The 8,026-nt window shown below is 43.5% G+C and overlaps 1 pseudogene; it reads left to right on the top strand.

The window, feature by feature from the left end:
- Positions 1-1,976: 1,976 nt before the first annotated feature.
- LOC124029106 overlaps positions 1,977-8,026 on the top strand; it is a 15,992-nt pseudogene continuing 9,942 nt past the window's right edge.

The following is an 8,026-nucleotide window of genomic DNA, read 5'->3' as shown; positions in this document are numbered from 1 at the left end:
TTAGTCCCTAGTAACAGCACCAGACATGAAGATTAGTCCCTGGTAACAGCACCAGAGATGATTAGTCCCTAGTAACAGCACCAGAGATGAAGGTTAGTCTCTAGTAACATCACTAGAGATGATTAGTCCCTAGTAACAGCACCAGAGATGAAGGTTAGTCCCTAGTAACAGCACCAGAGATGATTAGTCCCTAGTAACAGCACCAGAGATTAAGGTTAGTCTCTAGTAACATCACTAGAGATGATTAGTCCCTAGTAACAGCACTAGAGATGAAGATTAGTCCCCAGTAACAGCACCAGAGATGAAGGTTAGTCCCTAGTAACAGCACCAGAGATGAAGGTTAGTCCCTAGTAACAGCACCAGAGATGAAGGTTAGTCCCTAGTAACAGCACCAGAGATGAAGGTTAGTCCCTAGTAACAGCACCAGAGATGAAGGTTAGTCCCTAGTAACAGCACCAGAGATGAAGGTTAGTCCATAGTAACAGCACCAGAGATGAAGGTTAGTCCCTAGTAACAGCACCAGAGATGAAGGTTAGTCCCTAGTAACAGCACCAGAGATGACGATTAGTCCCTAGTAACAGCACCAGAGATGACGATTAGTCCCTAGTAACAGCACCAGAGATGAAGGTTAGTCCCTAGTAACAGCACCAGAGATGACGATTAGTCCCTAGTAACAGCACCAGAGATGAAGATTCTGATGGGGTTTGGTTGAAAACTCAAGAGTTTTCTTGCAAGGGGATGTGGGTTAATGCTCTGTAATGGTACAGCAGTTTGTTGTTCTTGATGTTTTGTAAGAAGGAACAGTCGCTAGTTAAAGTCTTGTTGTTCTTGATGTTTTGTAAGAAGGAACAGTCGCTAGTTAAAGTCTTGTTGTTCTTAATGTTTTGTAAGAAGGAACAGTCGCTAGTTAAAGTCTTGTTGTTCTTAATGTTTTGTAAGAAGGAACAGTCGCTAGTTAAAGTCTTGTTGTTCTTGATGTTTTGTAAGAAGGAACAGTCGCTAGTTAAAGTCTTGTTGTTCTTGATGTTTTGTAAGAAGGAACAGTCGCTAGTTAAAGTCTTGTTGTTCTTGATGTTTTGTAAGAAGGAACAGTCGCTAGTTAAAGTCTTGTTGTTCTTGATGTTTTGTAAGAAGGAACAGTCGCTAGTTAAAGTCTTGTTGTTCTTGATGTTTTGTAAGAAGGAACAGTCGCTAGTTAAAGTCTTGTTGTTCTTGATGTTTTGTAAGAAGGAACAGTCGCTAGTTAAAGTCTTGTTGTTCTTGATGTTTTGTAAGAAGGAACAGTCGCTAGTTAAAGTCTTGTTGTTCTTGATGTTTTGTAAGAAGGAACAGTCGCTAGTTAAAGTCTACACACCTCCAGCACGTTTAACTTCCTTCAAATCTCAAAAGTTTTTTTTTATTTTTACGATCTCTCTACACAACCTACTCAACATGTATCAATACATAATGAATCCATACGATCTCTCTACACAACCTACTCAACATGTATCAATACATAATGAATCCATACGATCTCTCTACACAACCTACTCAACATATATCAATACATAATGAATCCATACGATCTCTCTACACAACCTACTCAACATATATCAATACATAATGAATACATAATATATAAATGAAGAAGTCCTGATTGCGAATGTCTTCGCAGCCCCAGAGTTATTAGTTGTCGGAAGCATCTTTGGCAGCCAATACAGCTGGGACTCATTTAAAATAAAATTCTACCAACTGTCAGGGCAACATTTACCCATCGATTTGTCGAGATTTGTCAAGATCACTCAATGTGTTTGTGTGTCATTGATGGACAGCAATATTGAAACCTTGTTTCTGATTCTGAAACAAATTTAAGTCAGGATGTTGTATATCAGTAGAGGGGAAAACATGTATTCCCTTTTAAGATTTCATTTGTTTGTTTTTTTCCCCAATTTTGAAGTTTGTTTGACCTACTCTCTCTCCTTTCTCTCCAGTTTCTGGCCAACCTATGAACCACCAATGAGGAGGCAGGAGAGTAGACAGAGATCCAATCAGGGTTCTCGAAGACCAAACATCAAATGGTGAAATAGGCAATCAGATGGGAGGAAAAGGACAGAGCCATACTCAGCTGTCTCCCTGACGACAGTCCCCAGGACCACAGACAAATGTAGCTCCAGAGGTTGTCCTCGTCATCCCTGACTCTCACACACTGTGGAGAACATGAACAGAGATGTAAATGGAGGCTCAGATTGATCTCTCAATGTAAATGGAGGCTCAGATTGATCTGTCAATGTAAATGGAGGCTCAGATTGATCTGTCAATCTAAATGGAGGCTCAGATTGATCTGTCAATCTGAACAAAGTGCATAAATAAAAGGTGTGGAGACTCTGTCCAATGAGCTACGTCAAGGTACTTCCCTCTACCTCTTCTCCGTTCCTCTGGACCAATCAAAGGAGGACCGTCCTTCCTCCGGACCAATCAAAGGAGGACCCATCCTTCCTCCGGACCAATCAAAGGAGGACCCATCCTTCCTCCAGACCAATCAGAGGACCATCTCCCCCAAAAAATGAATGGGTCCGCAACTGAAAAAGATGTTGTATCCTTCCTACGGACTAACCTGAGAGAAAGACGAGTTCCTTTTAAAACCTTCCTTTTTTGTGTGTGGGACTAACCTGAGACAAAAACTAGGAAGGGCCAACAATACTCTCTCCTTCCAACCCAACCCTGCCTTCTACTGCCGGGTGGACTAACGACACAGTGGAGAGCTGACATCGGTAAAGGCTGTATAGCTCTGGAGATCACAGGGCACAAGGTGCTCGTTGGATAGGTTCAACGAGAAGAGGAGAAGACTTTATTAATCCATGCCAGATGGAAATTGGACTGTAGTAACAATCATCATTCTTTACACTTCTCTTCCTCGCAGTGACGCTAACCTGGATAAATAAACAAAATCAATAAACAAAAACAACTATAATCAACAGCATGGACGTCATCATCGGAACGCCAACACAACCCCGAGAGGCGGGGTTTAACAACAGAGTGGGCGGGGTTTCGGTGGCGTTGTCGGCGACCAGTTGGTTTGCCTTCCTCTATGGCTTTGCCCTACTATCAATCATCCAATTTCCCACGGTGACGGGCGACTGTTGGCTGATTGAGGGGAGAAGGGCTTCGTGTGGTTGGCTATCTGCAGCCAGAACCAGCCCCCATATGAAGCGATTCCTGCCCACATCAACAGGTAAGAACCAGCCCCCTTATGAAGCTTTCCCTGCCCACATCAGCAGGTAAGAACCAGCCCCCTTATGAAGCTTTCCCTGCCCACATCAGCAGGTAAGAACCAGCCCCCTTATGAAGCTTTCCCTGCCCACATCAACAGGTAAGAACCAGCCCCCTTATGAAGCTTTCCCTGCCCACATCAACAGGTAACCATGGCAGAGATAGGGTCCCTGCCCACATCAACAGGTAACCATGGCAGAGATAGGGTCCCTGCCCACATCAACAGGTAACCATGGCAGAGATAGGGTCCCTGCCCACATCAACAGGTAACCATGGCAGAGATAGGGTCCCTGCCCACATCAACAGGTAACCATGGCAGAGATAGGGTCCCTGCCCACATCAACATTTAACCATGGCAGAGATAGGGGGGTTTTAAATCAGTGATTTTATTTGGTTCATTAAACATAATTTGTGTCATTAATATGTTTTATTGTCCCATTAACTGTTCTTGCATTTTCTTATTTTCATTTGATTAAACGCATTTGATTCAATTGGATTCCCCAGATTTCCTGCTTATTCCTGATTCCAGAAACATTCCAACCGGGATTGGCTTTAGATAACCTGGGAAACTTGGGAAAAGTTACGGGAATGTTGCATCCCCAGGCAGAAGGCATTGTTTAGGCATTCTGTGCTGTTTTATTTCCCTTTGTTCGTCTATGTTTACTTCTAGTTAGGTTTTACTTGTTGTCGTGTGAATGTTTTACTGTAAATGTGAAGAAGAGAAAGACCTGTATCAACCTGTTGACCTTCCTCAGTTTTTCTGTTGTAAAGTGTGTTTTTACAAGTTTTAAACTTCAAATAAAGTCTGCTTTCAACAGCACCATCGTGGACCTGAGGCTCAACGAGAATAAGATCAAGAGTATCCATTTCTCATCGCTCAGCCGCTTTGGGAACCTGACGTACCTCAACCTCACCAAGAACGAGATCTCGTACGTGGAGGATGGAGCCTTCTCGGCCCAGTTCAACCTACAGGTTGGTCCTGAACATCACAGTGATTCCTGGGGCTCTGGTGAACTATGTAGGGAGAAGTGTGCCATTTGGTACATTACCTTCAATCACATTACCTCACGTTACCTTACCTTACCTCACCTTACCTTACCTCACGTTACCTTACCTTACCTCACGTTACCTTACCTTACCTCACGTTACCTCACTTTACCTCACGTTACCTTACCTTACCTCACGTTACCTTACCTTACCTTACCTCATGTTACCTTACCTTACCTTTACCTCACGTTACCTTACACGTTACCTTACCTTACCTCACGTTACCTCACGTTACCTTACCTCACGTTACCTTACCTTACCTCACGTTACCTTACCTTACCTCACGTTACCTCACGTTACCTTACGTTACCCTCACGTTACCTCACGTTACCTTACTTCACCTTACCTCACCTCACCTTACCTCACGTTACCTTACCTTACCTTACCTCACGTTACCTTACCTTACCTCACGTTACCTCACGTCACATTACCTTACCTCACGTTACCTCACCTTACCTCACGTTACCTTACCTTACCTCACCTTACCTCACGTTACCTCACCTTACCTTACCTCACGTTACCTCCTCGCGTTACCTTACCTTACCTTACCATACCTCACGTTACCTTACCTTACCTTACCTCATGTTACCTTACCTTACCTCACGTTACCTCCTTACCTTACCTTACCTTACCTCACGTTACCTTACCTTACCTCACGTTACCTCACGTTACTTACCTTACCTCACGTTACCTTACCTTACCTCACGTTACCTTTACCTCACGTTACCTTACCTCACGTTACCTCCTCACGTTACCTTACCTCACGTTACCTTACGTTACCTTACCTCACGTTACCTTACCTCACGTTACCTTACCTCACCTTACCTCACGTTACCTTACCTCACGTTACCTTTTCTCACCTTACCTACCTCACGTTACCTACCTCACGTTACCTCGCGTTACCTTACCTCACGTTACCTTACCTCACGTTACCTTACCTCACGTTACCTTACCTCAAGTTACCTTACTCACCTTATCTCACGTTACCTTACCTCACGTTACCTTACCTCACCTCACCTTACCTTTACCTTACCTCACGTTACCTTACCTCACGTTACCTTACCTCACGTTACCTTACCTCACGTTACCTTACCTCAAGTTACCTTACCTCACGTTACCTTACCTCACGTTACCTTACCTCACGTTACCTTACCGTTACTTACCTCACCTCACGTTACCTTACCTCACGTTACCTTACCTCACGTTACCTTACCTTACCTCACGTTACCTTACCTCACGTTACCTCACGTTACCTTACCTCACCCTTACCTCACGTTACCTCACGTTACCTTTCCTTTACCTCACGTTACCTTACCTCACGTTACCTTATTACTCACGTTACCTTACCTCACGTTATCTTACCTCACGTTACCTTTTACCTCACGTTACCTCTTACCTCACGGTACCTTACCTACCTTACCTTACCTCACGTTACCTTTTACCTTACCTTACCTTACCTTACGTTACCTTACCTCACGTTACCTTACCTCACGTTACCTTACCTCACGTTACCTTACCTTACCTTACGTTACCTTACCTCACGTTACCTTACCTCACGTTACCTTACCTCACGTTACCTTACCTCACGTTACCTTACCTTACCTTACCTCACGTTACCTTACCTCACGTTACCTTACCTCACATTACCTTACCTCCTCACGTTACCTCACGTTACCTCACGTTACCTCACGTTACCTTACCTCACGTTACCTCACGTTACCTTACCTCACGTTACCTTACCTCACGTTACCTTACCTCACGTTACCTTACGTTACCTTACCTTACCTCACGTTACCTTACCTCACATTACCTCACCTTACCTCACGTTACCTTACCTCACCTTTACCTCACGTTACCTTACGTTACCTTACCTTACGTTACCTTACCTCACTCAGTTTACCTTACCTCATGTTACCTCACGTTACCTCACGTTACCTTACGTTACCTTACCTCACATGTTACCTTACCTACCTCACGTTACCTTACCTCACCTTACCTCACGTTACCTTACCTCACGTTACCTACCTTACCTCACCCTTACCTCACCTTACCTTTTCCTACCTTACCCTTTCCTACCTTACCCTCTCCTACCTTACCTCACGTTACTTACCTTACCTTTACCTTACCTCACACCTTACCCTCTCTTACCTTATCTCACGTTACCTCCCTTTTACCTTACCCTTACCTTACCCTCATTACCTTACCTAATTACCTTATCTCATCGTTACCTTACCTCACCTTACCTCACAGTACCTTACCCTTATCTCACGTTACCTTACCTTTCCTTTAACCGTCTGACCTTACCTGGGGACTGTTACCTTACCTTTCTTACCTTACCCTTTCCTACCTTACCTCTCCATGAACAGGATCCTACCTTACCCTTTCTTACCTTACCTTATCTTTCTTACCTTATCTTTCCTACCTCTCTTACCTTACCCTTTCTTACCTTACCTTAATCTTTCTTACCTTACCCTCTCTTACCCAACCATTTAAAAATACCTTATTATCTTTCCTTACCTTACCCAGTTGGTCTTCCCCAACAGGTAAAATAACTTACCTTACCCTCTCTTACTTTACCCTGTCTTACCTTATCTTTCCTACCTTACCCTCTCTTACCTTACCCTCTCTTACCTTATCTTTCCTACCAGGTGCTGCAGTTGGGGTTTAACCGTCTGAGGAACCTAACAGAGGGAATCCTCAGAGGCCTGGGGAAGCTGCAGTACCTCTACCTACAGGCCAACCTGATCGAGGCAGTCACCCCCAACACCTTTGAGGAGTGTCCTAACATAGAGAACATTGACCTCTCCATGAACAGGATTCAGGTGCTGGACGGAGGCTTGTTTACGGGGCTCGGTAGATTAACGACGTGTGAACTCTACACCAACCCGTTCAACTGCTCCTGTGAGCTGTTGGGATTTCTACGCTGGTTGGCAGTCTTCCCCAACAGGTAAAAAACAAGTTGGTCTTCCCCAACAGGTAAAAATAACAAGTTGGTCTTCCCCAACAGGTAAATAACAAGTTGGTCTTCCCAACAGGCACAGGTTGTCTTCCCCAACAGGTAGAAATAACAAGTTGGTCTTCCCCAAAAAAAATAACAAGTTGGTCAACAGGCAAAAATAACAAGTTGGTCTTCCCCAACAGGTAAAAATAACAAGTTGGTCTTCCCCAACAGGCAAAAATAACAAGTTGGTCTTCCCCAACAGGTAAAAATAACAAGTTGGTCTTCCCCAACAGGTAAAAATAACAAGTTGGTCTTCCCCAACAGGTAAAAAAAAGCAAAAGTTGAAGCAAAATGTAATATTCAATCTATTTTCAATGACTTGTCAATAAACTGAAAAGTATAAACTATTTATTTAAAAAGTGTTTCCCATTTTTTTTAAATGTAAATTAAAATGACTTCCTACATTCACTGCCTTGAACTTGTTCTGACCCAAACACTGGTGACTGTGTTCCCGACCAGGACCAACGAGAGGATGGTGTGTGATACTCCGGCCGGGTTTTCAGGCTACAGCCTCCTCAGTCAGAACCCCAGGATGCCTGCGACACGCAACGCTCTACACATGCTCACTATGGTGTGTCGACTAAAACATGATTATTATCATTTTTTTTTTAAATGTTTAAAAAAAAAATCCCAACCTAAAATGAACTATCTTTTGGTATTTGTTTCATTTGTCCGTTGTTGATGTTGTCCCAAAATGTTTTGCTTGTCGGCAATCATGTTTTCAAGATA

Source organism: Oncorhynchus gorbuscha, unplaced genomic scaffold (genome assembly GCF_021184085.1).
Source record: "Oncorhynchus gorbuscha isolate QuinsamMale2020 ecotype Even-year unplaced genomic scaffold, OgorEven_v1.0 Un_scaffold_5531, whole genome shotgun sequence".
In the NCBI taxonomy this organism is placed as follows: Eukaryota; Metazoa; Chordata; class Actinopteri; order Salmoniformes; family Salmonidae; genus Oncorhynchus; species Oncorhynchus gorbuscha.
This window is presented reverse-complemented; position numbering and strand designations above follow the sequence as displayed.